Raw genomic sequence first — 21,547 nt, forward strand, 5'->3', positions numbered from 1 at the left:
ACACATTGTGACTCCATCACCTGGAATGGTCGCCGGCGAGCTAATCCAGGACAGGCTCAAAGAAAAGTAAAACAAAGGTGATCTCTGTCAGGCGCGCGGCAGCAGCAGAGGATGTGCGTTTCCGCTGTTCCTTTCCCACGTCATCGTCGTCTCCGGCGACTTCAGATCCGGCTCTACCAGATAGAGCGAAGGATGGAGGGAGATGGCGGTGTCGACGGTGCTGGCGGTGCTGCTGGTGGGGGCGGCGACATTGTCCTTGTTCAGCAGGACGAGCAGGCCCCCAAAATCCCGGGCAGCTCCAACGACGTGGTCCTCGTGAGTAACACCCTCCTCTCCCCCTCTCATCTTCGATTCACTCCCAGATTCCGATTTCCCGCGCCAATTGCTCGTCTCTTAATTACAACCTGGCAGTGAATTAAAATTACAACCTAGGGTTAGCTTCCTTTCTACAGATTCATTGGTTCAGTAATCCACTCACCTGATCCACACTGGCTGTCTGGTGTCTGATCCAGATTGATCCAGTAACTCAAGTTCAGCTTCTATTACCAGGTAGATTTCAGCATATTGGGTGTCACTGTCACCTGCCACTATCTGATATGAAACAGGCGTACTATGATCCGCGTGACAGAGCAAGTGCTTAGGCCTGAACTTCAACCAAACCTCACTGTACCTATTATGCATACAAATTATCAAGTGCTTTTTGAATCACGATGGTATATTTTGGTGTTGCATCCATGAACAATCCCAGCGCCTTCGTGGACAACCAATACATCTAATGTCTAAACTGATTCTTTCTGGATGATTCGTCTTCCAGACTGGATTAATCTAGTGAACAGCCTTCACTAGCCTGTATGTATCAAGTGGACATCCTAAATGGAGTATAGGGATTCCAACAGATATTGCTTTGCTCACCATCTATCTATATCTGTAGAATTTAGCTATTTAATTTGGTTACCTCCAGATATTGCTTTGTTGGAAGATTGATTCCTGCTGGTGGCTTTGTAACCGTAACTGTATTTGCCACATGTACCTGGAACTGTAACGTCGTGGGGCTGATGGAATGTGAATGCATAAGACGGCGATTGGGGCAGATGAAACAACTCCTTTGTCACCATTAGGGCCATTGATGGCTGGAGCCTACTCCCTTCAATTCGGCTCATGTGGTGTGTTTTTGCAACACCGATCAGATATCAGATGCACAAACCCTGGCCTCCATCCTCAATGCAGCAAAGCCTGGCCAAAGACACCGTCCTCACTCGTTCTCAACCACTTCCACCTGCGCCGCCTCTAGCCTTCGCCGGAGAGCACCTGCGGCTACTCCTCGTCCTGCGGTTACAGGCGGAGGTGACACGCCAGACAATGATCTGATCTGTTTCTCCCAGAGGCGACGTGCCATATCGATAAAGCCGACGTCACCGTCCCGCTGTCGGTGTCGTCTCCCGTGTGAAGCTGCTGTTGACATCCATTCACCACCAAGGTTGGCGAGCTAGCTTAATTTTCGTCCCTCCTACATTTCAGCTACCTAAATGATCTTGCTTGTTTTCCTAATCACTCCTAAATTTCACCTTACTTTTACTATTAAGGGGATGAGAGCTCTGGGATGAGAGATTCTAAACGAAGGTATCGTGACCATGATTAGTAAAGGAGTTGTCAAAAAGCTTAGCCTTGCCTCTTTTTGTTACCTGCACCAATTGAAGTTAATTACATTTTGGTTATGGTTGATATGGAAATCAAATCATTGACAAGTAGACTTAATAATCCTAATCATTCAAAACCTACATTTTGGTTTTTAATGAGCATGTATAGCTAGGTAATGGTTTATATAATAACATTGGTTTCATTATTCCCCTCTTATATTGCCTAGCAGACCTCCTACCTTCCACGGAAAAAAAAAAGAACCATGGTTTTGCTAGTGTTTATTGGTACTTTAGTATTTTCTATATGCATCGTATATATGCATACATTTATTCGAACTTTTCATGCATATATGAAGGGCCTCGTCTTCCAGTTTCCCCCGGGCCTCTGAAATCAAAGGAGGCGGCGCACTGGACGAGGAGCTGATCCTCGAGGTGACGTGCCGTCCACTGGCAGCGTCGTCTACCGTGGCAAGCTGCCCCTGTCTGCGTCGGGTACCCATGCTCTTCCACATCTGAATTGGCTGGACAGTTCAACTTTTCTCTCTCTACACCAAGGTAGTTCAACTTTTCTCTCTCTACACCAGTACACCTACCTAATCGATCTTGCTTCTTTTCCTATATTTCATCTCACATTTACTATTACAGCAAAAGTCACAAGTTCAATGGCAATGGTGCTGGATGCGTTTGCGTCCTACGTGGCTGACATGGTCAAGCAGGTGGCAGAAGATCAGGTTGGAATGATGCTGGGAGTGTTTGGTGAGATTGACAAGATGGGTGACAAGCTTCAGGATCTCCAGAACTTCCTCGCCGACGCCGATAGGAGGAACATCACTGACGAGAGAGTCTGAGAATGGGTGGGGCAGCTCAAGCGTGCCATGTACGAAGCTACCGACATCCTCGACCTCTGTCATCTCAAGGCCATGGAGCGTGGATTATCTTCCTTTGATGCAGGGTGTTTCAATCCGTTGCTCTTTTGCATGCGGAATCCCTCCCATGCTCGTTAGATTGGTACCCGCATCAAGGCACTCAACAAGAGGCTCGATAGCATCAAGGAGCGCAGTGCTGCTTTCAGCTTCATTAATCTTGTGTCCTACGAGGATCGGCATAGCAGCAAGGTACATGCCTCGAGTCACGGTAATCCTGGCCGTGAGACGTCTGGGGATCTTGACCGGTCGAGTGTGGTCGGGGAGAAGATTGAAGAAGACACAAGAGCACTAGTGGCCCAGATCTTGCAAACAAGAAATGAGGTCAATAACAATATCATGGTTATTGCCATTGTAGGTGTCGGTGGGATAGGACAGTTTATAAGCTTGTTTCATTCCCAAATATTCTGCATGATGAGTGATGACTGAATATCTTCCGTACATTTTTTGTTTCACATGATTATGCTCGTACCAGATGACGTATAAGCACATTTTTATGGGCCATGCAACTAATCAAGTTTTAGGCTCCACACCGTAGGGGTTTCCCCTACAGTAATGCTCTTTAAAAAATCAAGTTTTAGTCACACAACAATAGCGGTACATGTGTGCTGTTCACCGTATGGCTACCACTTTTTTGATTTGGTTGCACTCCCTTCTGTTGCTAAGCATTTCCCTTTCTAATTACTTGTTCTGCTCGGTAACGTCGAGTTCAACAAATCTAGCTAGAGTAATATGTTAGCTCTTGGCTTGCAAATTAGATATCATGTAACCAATTTTATGTTTTTCTTCTTACCATGCAGAAACGTTATCATCTTCTATGGTGGATGCAGAAGGATTTGAGTCTTGTACAAAATGAGAAAAAGTTCATTTAATTATGTCTGCAGCTTGGTGAGGATCCCATTTTTGGAATATATGATGTTAAGTGATCACACCTTTGTTGATGGGAGGGTGCTGTCTTTACAAGACCGCGTAGCAGTGGCTCTGAGAATGTTGAACTCTGGTGAGCCACCGGTCACAGTAGGATCCTCTGTTGGTGTGGATGAGTCAACTGCCTCGCTGGTAACTCAGATGTTTATCAAGGCTATGGTAAAGCGAGCATTTGACCTCTTGAATTGGCCCTGCACCAGCGAAATGGAAAAGATCAAGCACAAGTTTTACAAGGTATACGGCCTGCCAAACTGCTGCGGTGTTGTACATACAGCTCGCATCAAATTTGGTTCGCAAGATCCTGACACGGAGAATGACGGCATGCTAATGCAAACCGTCATTGATCCAGATATGAGGCTGACAAACTGTTGGCAGGGGTCTCCCGGTAGCATGGACCAATCAAGCATTTTGCATAACAATTGGCTCTTTAAGTCCTCCGAGAATGGTACTTGCCTGAATAGTAGTAAACTGAAGTTATCAGATGGCTCGGATGTTGGGGAATATGTCATTGGTGATGCAGGATACCCCCTTCTCCCCTGGCTCCTCACACCTTACCAGTTGGAGAAGGATATCTCGCTCTCAGATTCCAAAGTGGAGTTCAATAGCAGACACCATGGAGCTATAGTCATCGCTCAGAAGGCACTGGCACGGTTGAAAGACACGTGGAAGTGCATGCAGGGAGAAGGGTGGCATCCAAATAATCAACTGGAGATGTTCTGGACTGTCAAAACGTGTTGCCTGTTGCATAACATAGTAATATACATGGAGGAGGAAAGCATGGTGCGGGTATGCCGAGCGATCAGGAGCAGTATACAAGCGGGCAAGTGCGTCAGATAGCGGATGAGGACGCCGTGAGGGTGAGGGATGCACTGTCCCGGCACATGATGGAATCTGGAGGTAAATTAACACAGCTCTTAATGTGTTCATTCTGTTTATTTGTTTTTTTTTCTAAACCGCTCTTAATGCTTCCCATCTTAATTTCATTTGTTTGGTAGCCCACACAATGGCTGCAGAGGATGCACAAGAAGTAGTACCAATAGCATCCGGTTCAGGAGATGAAAACAAGGAGCAAAAAGAGCGCCGCCGACAAGGAGCAGATCGAGGAATGGAGAAAGCGCATGATAGCTAGCTAGGGAGATCAGATCGTCCTCTCCACTGAATTAATTTGGTACTATTCTTTTTTATCTCTGCTACAGATTTGTGCTTCAAGCTGCAGTCCATTTCTTAGCTCCTTCCGTTTTTGATGGCACTGGTAATTACTGTCAGTGGGAATCACTATATACATTGAGGATATTTTGTTTAAATTACTTGCAGAAAAAACTAGGCCGAACAATATGCCTACTATGTACCAATGTGCTAACAAACACATAAGTACCTTATTAACCGACTGTTTTTTATGTATTTATTTCCTGTTGTAAAGCATCCATGTACGAGTTGGACAATGACTTTCCATTGTTTGTTCTGTAGCATGCATGCATGATTTTGATAATTAAGTTGGCAACTACAATACCCTGTAGCATGCATGCATGATTTTGATAATTAAGTTGGCAACTACAATACCCTACGCTTTACACTGAAAACCTTGATGGGAAGTATGTATGTCATCTACTTTAAATATTGATGTGAGCAGGTGGAAGGCTTTTCAATCTTCGCCCTGCTGCTTTGTTGCATTAACTTGCACGCATGAATGCAGCCAAAGGCCAGATGCTGGCCCTGTCAAAGTTGGATCAACAGATTGTTATTATCTTGGACAAGACAAGTTTTTTATTTGTATATTTTGAATCACTGGCTATAAGCTTGTATGTGTTGAGAGAAGGGCACTAGTGTAGCTGCATGGATATTATTTGTGTGATTTCTATCCTCCAGCTGCTGCGACTTGTAGAATTTCTGGCAGTGAGTGCTGAATGTGTATGAAATGTGTTAGGGCATCATTTAGTCGTAGCAGCTGTCAGGGTAAGTGTGTGTGTTGTACCAGTTGTCGCTAATTGGGACAGCTGGCACATTACAATTTTGTTTTCGAGAAAACACAAAAAACCTTTGCGTTTCATTCCATTGAGAAGGAGATTGAACACCGTTTTAGCAGTTACAGCCCTTTGTGTAGGGTTTTTGGCGTCGCTTGCCTAGCTTGGATCCACCAGGAGATCAGCGTGTCGTCTTGCTCCGACGGCTTGTAGGTGACGTGCAGTTAGGAAAGGATACCAGACCTGTCGAGAGAAGCCGCAGCCAGTCATCAGGTGCTGACACACTGTAATGATATGAAGAACCTAGTTGTTTGTAAACTGTAATACACTAAAGCAGCTAGGGGCAAGTCCAGTGTGGAAGCTGCAGATCCCTAATTTTTTCTCTCGCCATCTTGGTTATTGCTTACCTAGTTGGTGGGTGCATCCCAATATTGTGGCCTGTCTTTTCAGTGCAGTATTGAAGTGTCGTGTTCGAGTGTTTGTTAGTGTCGATTTATGGTCTGTGTAGGTGTATTGTCTATGTCGGTCTGGTCTGGTTGTTGTAGGTTTTCGTCTGATTTTTCTTCTAAAAATTGGGCACTTTTTTAATCAGTAGATGAGGCAAAGTTTTTTTTTGCCTCCGTTTTAAATAAACATGCATCATCTGGGCTCCCATTTCTTCATAGATACTTCCTCCGTCTCATGAAAGTTATCGTATATTTGTTTAAACTGTGGATGTATCAATATACTAGTTTGTGTCCAGATTTAGGTGGGCTTCCATTTCTTCATAGATACTTGCTCTGTCTTATGAAAGTTATAGTAGATTTGTTTAAATTGTGGATGTATTTATATACTAATTAGTGTCTAGATATATTAAGTTCTGACAAATCTAAGACAATTTTCATAAAACGGAAGGCTATTAGAAAGTAAAGTGCATAACTTCAAGCATGAAGGTTATTAGAAAGTAAAGTGCATAAACAAAGAGCTCGGGAATAACCGAGGTGACACGGATGCGACGATGTATCCCGAAGTTCACACTCTTGCGAGTGTTACTCTATGTTGGAGTGGTGTGGATGCCAAAGTACTTCGAATTTGTCAACACCAGAATTTTTAAGTCCGGATGCCCTATTACATCATACATCGCAATCCCAGGAAGATTGTTTTTGCGAGACATAATAGTAAGTAGTTCAGAGTCATCATTTATTACAACACATAATGTCTTACAACAAGGGATCACATGATCCAATATTACACAAATAGATTGTTCAACATCACAAATAAGTAGCGGAAGCGTAGTAGTAGTGGACTATCTATTCCACAGGCAACGCTTGACGTTAGAAGACGATCCTAGTTATCGTAGACGTCCTGTTGTCCGTCATCCTGATACTGTTGCTCCTCTTCAAAGTCTGGCATTTGAATGGCCAGGGCAAAGCCATGAGTACTTTAAAGTACTCGCAAACTAATACTAAGGTAAAAACATATTAAGTGTAGTAAGGGGTGCTAAGCTCTAGGTTTATTTGCATAAAGCCAAGTTTTAATTTGGTAAACATTTAGTAAAAACCCATCATTTGCTAGACTAACTCAAGTGGGAACATTAGTGTCATTCCCACAATTCATTTGGGATCCAAGTCAAGTCACCATTCAAATTCATCATTTCAAAATTCTGATAACGGAAATAGTATGGCCTTTCCAATCGTCCATAACCGCGGACACGGCTATTCGAATAGGTTTAACACTCTGCAGAGATTGTACTCTTGTGCCACAACTTTTGATTACATCCGTCGAGGATAACCCCGAATCATCGTAACTCAGTACGCGGATCATCAACCTTAACCTTTCACTTATATGTCCTAGTATAGGCACCTCTCCCCATGAGCTTGGCCTCCCGGTGAAAACCAACCGTTAACCCGGGAACTGCACGAGGCTTGGGTCGTACATTCACCTCATATTCACATCATTTCTCATATACGGAGGCAGCCTCGGCGTAACCCCTATGATGCTTGTTTAGAGGGAACCCATACTAAAATACACAAGTTTCTAGTTAAGCCCTACCCATAATCAGGTATTGTGGGGGTACTTGTATAATTGGAAGGGTATCGCATTCAAACCCCATCATCAGTTTTATCAAAAATCACCATCTTCCCTTGTTCACATCCACCTCCACTTTACTTCTTTCAAAGTCATTTCACCTCACCATGTTCCCATCTAGAGTAGTCAATTTTAAGTGATTAGCACTAGCAACTATATGAGGGGTGCTATCTAGCTTTGAGTTGTGCTAATCTAAATCCAAATATTGTTCTACTCTAGACCAAGTGAATCATAAATCAAAGATGTCACATCCCAAAATTTTCTAAATTTTGGAATGTAAAACAAAAATAAATTTAAGGCTTGATTGTTTGAACTTGATTTAAAAATTGCAAGGAATTAAAAAAAAGTTATGTAAAAGTAATTTCCAAAAATGGTGTTTTCAAAGACTTTTGGTTTCAAAGTATTTTCAAATCAAACATATTTTGAAATTCATGGTTTTCAAATACTTAATGGATTTTTATTTGAGAAAATAAAACCCTAGAAGTTCTACTTGCAAAATGTTGCCCCAAATAGCCATATAGGCTAAAGTGCATAAAAATATTACTTTGTTTTACTATGGACAGTAAATATGTTCCTTGATGTCCCAAAATACTATTTTAAGTTTTTATAAATTTTTATAAATTTATTTGACTTCATTTGAAATCTTAAATCAAGAATTAGAAAAGAAATCAGGTAAAAGGGAGAAAAAAAAATGAAATTACAGCAGACCAACCAAACAAGCTATACAGGCCCATATCCTGGCCCACCTAAGCGTAGCTACTCGACCAGCCCAAGCAAAGGTCATCTTCCTCGTCGATTAACTTCCAGAAACTGAAACGTAAAGGCAGCCATGGCCTTTCCTCTTGCCCTCCTTTTCTAGGCCATTCAAGACAACGAAACGGCTCGGTATTAACACGAAAGTTTTTCCAAATTCAGTGCACAGTCCGTTCAGAGAATTTATTCTCTCAAAAATGCTCTTAATATCTCAGATCGACGTCGTGAACCGAATGCCAATGGTTGGCATACGTCTCCTGATCTCCCTCCTCAATACATATCACTGCGAACCGAGATGTCCTATGTGTGTACCATGCCTTTCTCCTTCACTTTAATTCTCAAAATTTTCTGAGAGGAGCTCTGTAAAGACCGTACGAACCATGCCAAGAACAACCACAAAATCAAGTTCATCGCTTGATTCCGTCGTCCTCGGTGATCATTTCGTCGATTCCCTGCACCAAGAGATTCTTCTCGTCAAGGCCTACCTCCAGGACATGGTGGTGCACCTTGTTGTCACTGTTTGTCGCGTCGCCGTTGTTCCGCCGGCCACGGTGACGACGCTGTCATTTCCGTCAGATACCATGCGACTCAGGCCCTGGTTCATTCTTCTTCCTTTTTCTCTAGACTCATGTTCATATCTTCATGCCTTCCCTTCTCTCGATCCGCAGCCGGAGGGTCTCCCACGACAACAACCTGAGGCGGCTTCCGCTCGTCGACGACACAAGCTGTAAAATTTCTGCTACTTCATGGACTATGGAAGCCCTTCCTCGATGTCTCCATCAGCTCCCATACTTGCATCGCCTTCTTCAACATCACCATAGACAAGGTGCGCCAGCATCGGTAAGGCGTCGTATGTTGGTCGTATTTTTTTCCGTGAGCAGATGGAATTAGAACGAAAGCTTTCTCCTAGTTCAGATGGGTGCTCTCCCGGCAACGTACTACTAGTTCATTAGCTGCTGCATACTACTAGTTCCCTTGTTATGTCGATAGGATTACTGTGCGTAAATATTGTTTTCCTTCTGGCCTGCTGGTCGATGGATGAAATCTCTCCCATTGCTATAAAAGCATATCTCCCTGCTAGTAATATTTGCTGAGCACGTAAGTGCATAGGGAGTATATGCGCTCTCTCGATCAATAATATTCCTGGCCAGGCCTTCTCGTTTCAACACTCGTGTTTACTCTGTATCATGAACATCTATATAGAACTTGTTTCGATCCGATGTATTCAGATGCATGTTCATTCAATTGAACTGGATCAGTACACTTCAAAAGAAAAACACTGTCTCTACTAGGCCTAGATTCGTATATGCGTACAGGTCCTAGCCAGACACAACGTTTTGTTTTTCTAAGATAATATCCTAACTGACCTGAACTGACATCCTCATGTTCCGATGGCAACCGCAGATGGTGCTAGCTAACTCACATATGAAAATTTTGAAATTCCGTAACTATAGATCTAGAGCTCCGTTTTGAATAGTTGTTCTTGTGTTAAGTTTGTAATTAAATTCTCCACAATTTTCGTGTAGAAAGTTTTTTTTTCATCCAAGCAACTTTTCCCGATGACTTTTCGGACGTTATTAAAATTTGAACTGAGAAACGTTTAATCTTGTAAAATCAATATCTTTTGATCTGTTTATCCAAATCGTGCAAGCATTATACCCTTGAACTCATAAAGATATGATCAACAGATTAGAATGATAAAATTTGACTTTTGAACTATTTCAAAATATGTCAATTTGAGTAATCATAGGTTTAATCCTATAAATAACTTTAACATAGTTCCTTTTTCCAAAATGATCCTTATGACCATACCAATCTACCAAAACTATTCCTACATTCTTTCTCATGTCTTAGATGATCCATTTTCAAGTATTTGGCCACACCATTCAATCTCCCAAAGCCATTTGTTGCAAGCCTTACCTCCTGCCATACTATCAAATTTCCCATTCAATCATAAATTAAATGAATACTAAAATACAATGAATAACAATCTTTCCAGTTGTTCGCCTTGCTTGTTGTTGTTGGAATGTATGTTTATGTTGTGCTATTTTTGTCTTATAGTTCGTATGGAGAGCGACGTGTTTTGTTGAAAGAAAACAAAGAGAACAATCTTCGACTACTAAAAAGGCAAGTGACACACCCTCACAAATGTCCTAGATTTTATTCATGCACCGTAGTGATTTTTGTAGTAAGTCTAGGGATATGCTTTGCTTTTGTAATCCCAGTAGATAGCTACTTCCACCTGATCATATTTTGTCGCCATTAAATTTAGTTGATGCTTAGCTATGCTATGAAAATGTTTTGCTAAAGAAAAACAACTAAGTTTAATGAACTACCTGGGTGAATGGTGGAGCTTTGGAGCGGGTGGCTGCATCAGGGGGCCCTGTCAACGGCGATACCCTGATGTGAGTACACATTTGCGGAAAGTCACCCAGGATTAAAGAGATTGTAGACAACCTTGCTCATTAGCTTACCGTACAACCACATGCTATATGGGCTCGGCTTGACGGAGTACGTTGTGAGAACCCGGGCCCTACGTGACGGATGATGTAGGGGAATGTAGGTCGGTACGGGTCCGTAGAGGATGGTCCGGGGATCACTTCAGAAAAATCTCGTCCTAGTCAACATCCGTCCATTTGAGCAAAATGTGCATCATGGAAGAAGAGCGAGACTAGGTCATGTGGGTAAATTGTACAACCTCTGCAGAGTGTTAAATCTAAGTACTTAGCCGCGTCCCCGGTTACGGACAATTTGAGCGAACTGACAAGGCACATGTTCGAAAGTCTCCTCATCCCAACTTCTTAAATTAAAATTTGATGGGTGAACAGGGGTAGGAGGAATTCACTGGTTTCCATCAGTGGTATTCCAGGTTCATTGATTTCTATCAATGGTACCGCCTAATTAGAAAGGAAGAAAATGATTTGACAAATGATAGGAGAAAACTGGCTTTATGCAAATCATACCTGAGCTCTACCAGCCAAATGTACACTTAAGTGTTAGGTTGCCATTTAAGTCCACTATAGTGTCATCTTGCCAATACAATTCCAAATGTATTGACCATTCGTGGCTGTAACTTTTCATGTTGCAGATGTTTTTGATAGACGAGTGAGTTATGATGATTAGGGTTACGAGTCTATCCTCAACATGCTTCACTCTGTGGCACATGAAGACGAAGGACTCCATGCTCGTCTATGTTTATTCGTTGTGAAACTCGATGATATGCTAGCCTTGTGCTATGCGGTTTGTAATTTTTATGTAATTCTGGATCATACGATGTAATAAAGACCTTTGTTTCTTGGTATTACATCTTGTACTGTGTGTGCTAGCGATTGATCCAGGGACTAGCACAGATACGCACAGAGATCGGCACCTTAAAAAGGTGAGGTCACTACAGATGGTATCAGAGCATTGTGTTGACCATAGGTTCGTGACCCTAGGTTTGGATTAGAAAATAGGAAGACCCTAGGATGAAAAATCTATCTAATCCTACTTCTATTTAAAAGACGGTTGATTTGTGAACTTCTAGTATTCTCACCTACTCCATCTTCAAAAATGTTTTCCTCTTTTCTTTAGATGGCCTACCTCCTGAAAACCATTAAGAAAAGACAAATGATGACCATGTCCATGAAGCATGAAGAGTGATGATTCATGTGATGTTCTTTGACTCAACAAGAAGGGTTTCATAGAAGACCAATGAAGAACTTGAAGAAATACTTCAATGTAGACTTCACAACAAAAGAAGATACACCGAAGGAATATAATAGAAGCTGGAAACATCCAAAGCAGAAATAGACCAGACCACCATGAATTCTTTTTTATCGAACCAACGATGACGTAACAAATTATTGATCATACCAAATTGTGGTATGACCACATTAGTTTGTTTGTGTTTGAAGTTGCTTGATGTTTGTTAGATGATTGTTGTTTGCTGAATTGCTTTGATCTGTTGTGTTTGGGTAGGAATCTTCTTTAGAATCTTTCTATCTATTCTCATCTATACCCAACCGAGAATGTTTTCTCGGCAACTCGCCATGAAGACAACACTAGTGAAACCAACATTGATGTCCCTATCAAGATGAAGAACCGAGGAGTGTGAGGTACGCAAAACCCTAGTTAAGGATCGATAGAAAGTTTTTGAAAACAATTCAATAATGGGGATTGAAACATTGATTCAATTCTCCATGGAAAATTTTATCAAACTTGTGAGGTTGACCAAGTGTTAGAATACGAGATTCAATAAATCAAATACGGAGTAATGATCTGGGTGCAGGATGGATTGATCACCATTCCTACTACTCTTATTATTCGCTTTCGTAATGTTGACTTTACGAATCTAGAGAGACGTACCTACAAGAGAGATGTCGACGAATAAGCCTAAACCATAGGGTGAATAGATATTATACCCTAATAGTAGGCAAGTGTTGCCAAGCGTAGGACTACAACGAGATTGAAGATCCAACCACTAGTTAAAGAATAGTGGAAAACCTTCGATGACACCGACAAGTAAGAAGATAAACGATGGATTGGAGTACCCTCACCTTGGTCTCCTGATAGGCCCAAAGAGCGACCCCTTCTGTCAAAAGTGGTTCAACCACCTGCCCATATGAAGCCCAACTATGAGGAAAACTACTCAAGTCACCTTGAAGATATATGTTGTTCACAATATATAAACACCCCCTATTGGAGGTCAGAAGCCATAGATATTTCAAGAGACGACCCAATGCCAAGTTTTACCTAGGATGAATCCAACGTGAACCCAAGACCTAGTCTAGCTACAAAAGTTTCTTTTAAGGGTGGTAGCCCATCCATACATATCCCAAACCCAACTTCTTTCTAGCCTTTCTCCGAATCTCGAGGACGAGATTCCTTTTAAGGGTGGTAGTCTGTCACATCCCAAAATTTTCTAAATTTTGGAATGTAAAACAAAAATAAATTTAAGGCTTGATTGTTTGAACTTGATTTAAAAATTGCAAGGAATTAAAAAAAAGTTATGTAAAAGTAATTTCCAAAAATGGTGTTTTCAAAGACTTTTGGTTTCAAAGTATTTTCAAATCAAACATATTTTGAAATTCATGGTTTTCAAATACTTAATGGATTTTTATTTGAGAAAATAAAACCCTAGAAGTTCTACTTGCAAAATGTTGCCCCAAATAGCCATATAGGCTAAAGTGCATAAAAATATTACTTTGTTTTACTATGGACAGTAAATATGTTCCTTGATGTCCCAAAATACTATTTTAAGTTTTTATAAATTTTTATAAATTTATTTGACTTCATTTGAAATCTTAAATCAAGAATTAGAAAAGAAATCAGGTAAAAGGGAGAAAAAAAAATGAAATTACAGCAGACCAACCAAACAAGCTATACAGGCCCATATCCTGGCCCACCTAAGCGTAGCTACTCGACCAGCCCAAGCAAAGGTCATCTTCCTCGTCGATTAACTTCCAGAAACTGAAACGTAAAGGCAGCCATGGCCTTTCCTCTTGCCCTCCTTTTCTAGGCCATTCAAGACAACGAAACGGCTCGGTATTAACACGAAAGTTTTTCCAAATTCAGTGCACAGTCCGTTCAGAGAATTTATTCTCTCAAAAATGCTCTTAATATCTCAGATCGACGTCGTGAACCGAATGCCAATGGTTGGCATACGTCTCCTGATCTCCCTCCTCAATACATATCACTGCGAACCGAGATGTCCTATGTGTGTACCATGCCTTTCTCCTTCACTTTAATTCTCAAAATTTTCTGAGAGGAGCTCTGTAAAGACCGTACGAACCATGCCAAGAACAACCACAAAATCAAGTTCATCGCTTGATTCCGTCGTCCTCGGTGATCATTTCGTCGATTCCCTGCACCAAGAGATTCTTCTCGTCAAGGCCTACCTCCAGGACATGGTGGTGCACCTTGTTGTCACTGTTTGTCGCGTCGCCGTTGTTCCGCCGGCCACGGTGACGACGCTGTCATTTCCGTCAGATACCATGCGACTCAGGCCCTGGTTCATTCTTCTTCCTTTTTCTCTAGACTCATGTTCATATCTTCATGCCTTCCCTTCTCTCGATCCGCAGCCGGAGGGTCTCCCACGACAACAACCTGAGGCGGCTTCCGCTCGTCGACGACACAAGCTGTAAAATTTCTGCTACTTCATGGACTATGGAAGCCCTTCCTCGATGTCTCCATCAGCTCCCATACTTGCATCGCCTTCTTCAACATCACCATAGACAAGGTGCGCCAGCATCGGTAAGGCGTCGTATGTTGGTCGTATTTTTTTTCCGTGAGCAGATGGAATTAGAACGAAAGCTTTCTCCTAGTTCAGATGGGTGCTCTCCCGGCAACGTACTACTAGTTCATTAGCTGCTGCATACTACTAGTTCCCTTGTTATGTCGATAGGATTACTGTGCGTAAATATTGTTTTCCTTCTGGCCTGCTGGTCGATGGATGAAATCTCTCCCATTGCTATAAAAGCATATCTCCCTGCTAGTAATATTTGCTGAGCACGTAAGTGCATAGGGAGTATATGCGCTCTCTCGATCAATAATATTCCTGGCCAGGCCTTCTCGTTTCAACACTCGTGTTTACTCTGTATCATGAACATCTATATAGAACTTGTTTCGATCCGATGTATTCAGATGCATGTTCATTCAATTGAACTGGATCAGTACACTTCAAAAGAAAAACACTGTCTCTACTAGGCCTAGATTCGTATATGCGTACAGGTCCTAGCCAGACACAACGTTTTGTTTTTCTAAGATAATATCCTAACTGACCTGAACTGACATCCTCATGTTCCGATGGCAACCGCAGATGGTGCTAGCTAACTCACATATGAAAATTTTGAAATTCCGTAACTATAGATCTAGAGCTCCGTTTTGAATAGTTGTTCTTGTGTTAAGTTTGTAATTAAATTCTCCACAATTTTCGTGTAGAAAGTTTTTTTTTCATCCAAGCAACTTTTCCCGATGACTTTTCGGACGTTATTAAAATTTGAACTGAGAAACGTTTAATCTTGTAAAATCAATATCTTTTGATCTGTTTATCCAAATCGTGCAAGCATTATACCCTTGAACTCATAAAGATATGATCAACAGATTAGAATGATAAAATTTGACTTTTGAACTATTTCAAAATATGTCAATTTGAGTAATCATAGGTTTAATCCTATAAATAACTTTAACATAGTTCCTTTTTCCAAAATGATCCTTATGACCATACCAATCTACCAAAACTATTCCTACATTCTTTCTCATGTCTTAGATGATCCATTTTCAAGTATTTGGCCACACCATTCAATCTCCCAAAGCCATTTGTTGCAAGCCTTACCTCCTGCCATACTATCAAATTTCCCATTCAATCATAAATTAAATGAATACTAAAATACAATGAATAACAATCTTTCCAGTTGTTCGCCTTGCTTGTTGTTGTTGGAATGTATGTTTATGTTGTGCTATTTTTGTCTTATAGTTCGTATGGAGAGCGACGTGTTTTGTTGAAAGAAAACAAAGAGAACAATCTTCGACTACTAAAAAGGCAAGTGACACACCCTCACAAATGTCCTAGATTTTATTCATGCACCGTAGTGATTTTTGTAGTAAGTCTAGGGATATGCTTTGCTTTTGTAATCCCAGTAGATAGCTACTTCCACCTGATCATATTTTGTCGCCATTAAATTTAGTTGATGCTTAGCTATGCTATGAAAATGTTTTGCTAAAGAAAAACAACTAAGTTTAATGAACTACCCGGGTGAATGGTGGAGCTTTGGAGCGGGTGGCTGCATCAGGGGGCCCTGTCAACGGCGATACCCTGATGTGAGTACACATTTGCGGAAAGTCACCCAGGATTAAAGAGATTGTAGACAACCTTGCTCATTAGCTTACCGTACAACCACATGCTATATGGGCTCTGGCTTGACGGAGTACGTTGTGAGAACCCGGGCCCTACGTGACAGATGATGTAGGGGAATGTAGGTCGGTACGGGTCCGTAGAGGATGGTCTGGGGGATCACTTCAGAAAAATCTCGTCCTAGTCAACATCTGTCCATTTGAGCAAAATGTGCATCATGGAAGAAGAGCAGACTAGGTCATGTGGGTAAATTGTACAACCTCTGCAGAGTGTTAAATCTAAGTACTTAGCCGCGTCCCCGGTTACGGACAATTTGAGCGAACTGACAAGGCACATGTTCGAAAGTCTCCTCATCCCAACTTCTTAAATTAAAATTTGATGGGTGAACAGGGGTAGGAGGAATTCACTGGTTTCCATCAGTGGTATTCCAGGTTCATTGATTTCTATCAATGGTACCGCCTAATTAGAAAGGAAGAAAATGATTTGACAAATGATAGGAGAAAACTGGCTTTATGCAAATCATACCTGAGCTCTACCAGCCAAATGTACACTTAAGTGTTAGGTTGCCATTTAAGTCCACTATAGTGTCATCTTGCCAATACAATTCCAAATGTATTGACCATTCGTGGCTGTAACTTTTCATGTTGCAGATGTTTTTGATAGACGAGTGAGTTATGATGATTAGGGTTACGAGTCTATCCTCAACATGCTCGCCTGTGGCACATGAAGACGAAGGACTCCATGCTGTCTATGTTTATTCGTTGTGAAACTCTGATGATATGCTAGCCTTGTGCTATGCAGTTTGTAATTTTTATGTAATTCTGGATCATACGATGTAATAAAGACCTTTGTTTCTTGGTATTACATCTTGTACTGTGTGTGCTAGCGATTGATCCAGGGACTAGCACAGATACGCACAGAGATCGGCACCTTAAAAAGGTGAGGTCACTACAAAAGAGTACTTTCAAATAAATAAGCAAAAGTAAAAGTAAGTAAAAACATGGGATAGGTAATACATAAAAGTAAAGTGTGATGGTGTCTTTGCTCTTGTAGAGCTAAGCACTTGTGTTTAGCAAGGGTTAGCTTGCCTTGAGCTGAGTAGGTATCGAAGTTCTCTTCTTCTTCCTGAGAGTAGGCCTCCTCCTCTTTGTATTCCTCGTTACTAGCGTCTATATACGAATACGAGGTATAAATACTAAACCAAGCTCACATACAATACTAGAAACACTTAAAAGGGTTCACACACTAATCCTATCACCAATCAAACATGGCATGGTGGATTGTTGGATGAGTTCTTATTAAAAATAATTTCCTCTTATTATTACTATTTCTTAACTTTGGTATGTAGCTCCTTAGAGAAATTAATTTCTTCTTATTACCTCATATTAAGATTTAATCTCTTCATATAATAATCAGGTATGAAATATAGGTTGACCCAAGGTCAACATTTCATATCTATTATATGTGAGTATAAAATAATTGAAGTGCTATACTTCACATAGTTTTAATACTTAACATTTAAATGAATTAAAATCTCTAAGCAATAATTATCAGAGGTTCATTAGTCTAAGTCATTCCCTCTGGTTGTATTACTTAGGATCAAGATTTAAATGAGAGAGTAGCTCTCATATTACTTATTGAATTTGAATTCAAGTTGAAAAGCACTAGAATTGACTACATAGCTATTTTATTTCTTCTAGTCCATGATCATACAAATAACTGTTATCACCAGAATTTGACCAAGCCAGAGGTTGGCCGCGATCAAGACGGATTTGAAGATATACATATAGAAGAGATATGTGAATCGGCTTTGTGTATCAAGTTTGGGCTGGTTAGCCCGTGTACCTTAATATAGTAGGCTACGTAGAAGTTAGAGTTTATCTCGTGCACGGTTTGGTGCACGCCCACATTAGAAAGTCCCCTGGACTATAAATATGTACCTAGGGTTTATGGAATAAACAACAACCAACGTTCAACACAAACCAATCTCGGCGCATCGCCAACCCCTTCGTCTCAAGGGTTTCTTCGGTAAGCACCATGCTGCCTAGATCGCATCTCGCGATCTAGGCACCACGAGCCTGCCCACGTTGTTCATGCGTTGCTCGTACTGAAGCCTTTTTGATGGCGAGCAACGTAGTTATCATAGATGTGTTAGGGTTAGCATTGTTCCTAGTATCATATGCTGTCGTAGTGCAACCCTTGCGCATCTAGCCGTCCCTGTACCTCATCATGGGTGCAGGGGCGGCACCCCGCTTGATCGTCATTTAGTAGATCTGATCTGTTACGATTGCTCCTTGATTCATCAAGGATTAGTTTAATATCTGCAATAGTTAGGCCTTACAAAGGGTTGGAGGATCCAGCGGCATGTAGGGTGTAGTTTGCTGCCCCTAGACAGGACGTTCCGAGGATCAACCTAGTGTTGGTTTTTAGGCCTTGTCTAGGGCTGGCTTACGATCACCGTGCGTGAGCGCGAGGCCCAATCGTGAGTAGGATGATCCGATTATGCGGTGAAAACCCCAGATCGTCGTGGATCTCATATGCTTTATCTTGATCAAGCAGGACCACCATATATTCGGCCACCTTGGACGAATCATGGGTGGATCGGCTCCATGAGACGATTCACAGGATAACCTGAGAGCCGATCGAGGCTCGTATGTAACGTGTACGTGTGTGCCCTGCAGGAAACTAAGGGAGGCATCATCCACACCTTCCTGACCAGGTATAGGTCAGGTGGCACGCCCTTGCAATTTGCATCGGCGCGCGACCAGGAGGCTTTGCGGGCCGTCGCTCTGAGGGACTGGGGCCAGCCGCAGCCCTAGTTGTTCCCGGCTCTACGGTGTTGACCAGTCACTGCCCGCCGGTGGGTTTCTGACGTCAACACATTCTGGAACGCCCGGTGGGACAATCCTCAACAACAACCACCTCGCCATCCACATCAGAGATGGCGGAAGAAACTCCGGTCACTTACGAGGACCTGGCTGACAAGCTCCAGAAGAAGCATGACAAGGTCAAGGCGGTCCTCGGAACCAAACTCGTCGGGAGACCCGTTTGCGCGGCATCAAGCAACGGAAACACGCACCCGCATCCTGGTGTCAACATGGTGGATCTTAACCACTGCGGAGGGAAGCTAGAGTTCTCCTTTGACATCAGCACGGCGGGGCTCACATGCCGCCGTGACAAATACAAAGGCAAAATCTACTCGACGAGCTCGAAAAGGTGGCGTACTAAACATAGCATCGCCAGACTCTCGTGGGCCTACGAACGTAAGAGCCGATTCTAGGAGTCAGCTAAAATCGTGTTTCCGGTCCGGGCTCAACGTCGATCTAATGAACAATGGGATGCGTCGTCTATGGCGCTGGAGGGAATCCACGTTGTTCCTAATGAAGCCGCCGTTCGCACCACAAAACCTTGGCTAAACATAGAGCCGATTTCAGCAGTCACCTGGCAGAATCGGCTCGGGGGGGCACCTAATCAGGGAGCGCGCGCGACGCCGTTGGGCATGTGCGGAGGAATTTTGGTAGCCGAATATAAAAAAAAAATTCGGATGCAACCGGGGCCGATGCGTGGCAGTTGACTTGACAAAAAAACAGAAAGCAAGTTTACAAGTATCAGTTCACACACAGAAGCAAAGAGGCCCTACTGAAGAAATGCATTAAGAGCGTGAAGAGCGTCGGCACGGATTCGATCCACCTCAGCGATCTCGACCTCATCATCCTCGTCTCTCCCCATCACCAGCTGGCTGCTTAGGGCACGGATTTCCGCTAAGTCGGTCTTCAGATCAGCGAGTGAGACCTTGTGCTTCCTCTTGGGAGCGGGCAATGAGGGATTCCTCGTCTTGGATGAGTTGTTTGGTCTCCCTGGCCCTCCTTTCGAGGTCCTCCAGCTCCTTGCGTAAGGTCTCAAGTCTGACACTATGAGTGGAAGCGGCGGTTTTTGCGTCTAAAGCAGCCTTCTTCTCGTTGAGCCGCTGGCATTTTTCTGCAATATCGGCTCTCAGCGGGAGTTGGGCGCGGCGGAGAGTAATCCTTTGACGAGCCGACTGCACCCTTGACTTGAAAACTGACAAAGTCACTGTCGGCCAGAGTTTAGCTACCAGCACCACTGGGAGACGAGGCTGGATGTCCACGAGGATGCCCCTGATCGTCTCAGGGTCCTCAACCAGAGTATCAACTGGGGAGGAGAGCAGGACTTTGAGACGCTGGAGCGGACCGTCGACTGCACCAAGGTTTGGCTCTTCACCTATTTTAGGGGCGGCTGGCTCGATGGAATCGGGGTCGAATGTCAGCAAGCTTGAAGGATCGCACCCCTGGCAAAAGAACAAGAACGGTATGGGCATGCGGCAGATGAAAAAAGTAGGATCGAGAGAGAAAAGAGAGTGTACCTCTCCCAAGAAAGGAAGGGAAGCCGAGGTGGTAACAATCGGCTTTGCAGTATGCTGGTCAGACGACTGGTCCGTCACGCGTGGCGAGTTGGAGGGACCAGGGGCAGTAGATGGCATCGGCACCTCTTCAACGACCCCGCTGGAAGTCTCATTAATCTGCAAGGGGAATGGTAAAGTGGTCCAGTTAGTAACAAGACAACAGGGAACACGAGCTGTCAAAAGGGTTACCTTTGAAACTTCCTGGCTAGGAGAAGAGGTTTGTGGGCCCGTGCGAGCCCTTTGGACACATCGGCGCTTTATGCGCGACCTCGTTTGGACTGAAGACTGAAGAGCAGCAGGCTCGGGAGTCGACCTTTTTCTAGAAGCCGGGGTTGGCGAGTCCGTCTGGCTCTGTGTGGTGGATCTGTCCGTACCGCGTGGGTAGGAGTCCCTGGGACTGGACTGTTCTCCCTCACTGGAGTTCTCTTCGGTGGAAGTCTGAAAGAAGGGGTACGACCATCTTACAAAGGTTGGGAAGGCAAGTGTGATCGGTCGGAATATGATACAACTTACCTGCGGACTCGCTTGGGCAGGAGTTCTGCGCGTCAGGGTTTTCCTGACAGCCACCTTCCTCACCGCCGTCCTCGCCCGGGTCGAGGCTCGGGGGGCAACCGGCCCCAAAAATGCTTTGCTTTTGGGAGCCGATTTCGGTGAAATCGGTTGGCCTTCCATTATAACTTTCTTCAGAGGTGGCGAACTCTGACAGAAGAGGACCACTGGGGCCGGAGGAAGGCATACAAAGGGAGAACCATCAGCTTGCATGGGAGCTGGGCCGTCTTGTTCCTGCCAAGAGGTGAAGTCAGTTCACAGGCAAATCACCATTAAGTGGTTACGGGAAATATTTTAAGGAATAGTACCTGGCCAGCGGAGATGTCATGCGCGGCGTCAAGTTGTTTCAATTGCGTTCCTAGCGCCCTCCTAAAGACATGGGTCTTCCACATGGACCACCAAGTCTCGAAGCCATCAGTAGTGGAGGAGAAACGGAGGTTGTGAGGAATTGGAAGGGCCAAAGCATCAAAGAAGGT

General features: G+C 43.2%; 1 pseudogene; it reads left to right on the top strand.

The window, feature by feature from the left end:
* Window positions 1-1,505: 1,505 nt before the first annotated feature.
* On the top strand, window positions 1,506-5,452 carry LOC124655828 (annotated as a pseudogene).
* The last annotated feature ends 16,095 nt before the right edge of the window (window positions 5,453-21,547 follow it).

This window comes from Lolium rigidum, chromosome 5 (genome assembly GCF_022539505.1).
Source record: "Lolium rigidum isolate FL_2022 chromosome 5, APGP_CSIRO_Lrig_0.1, whole genome shotgun sequence".
In the NCBI taxonomy this organism is placed as follows: Eukaryota; Viridiplantae; Streptophyta; class Magnoliopsida; order Poales; family Poaceae; genus Lolium; species Lolium rigidum.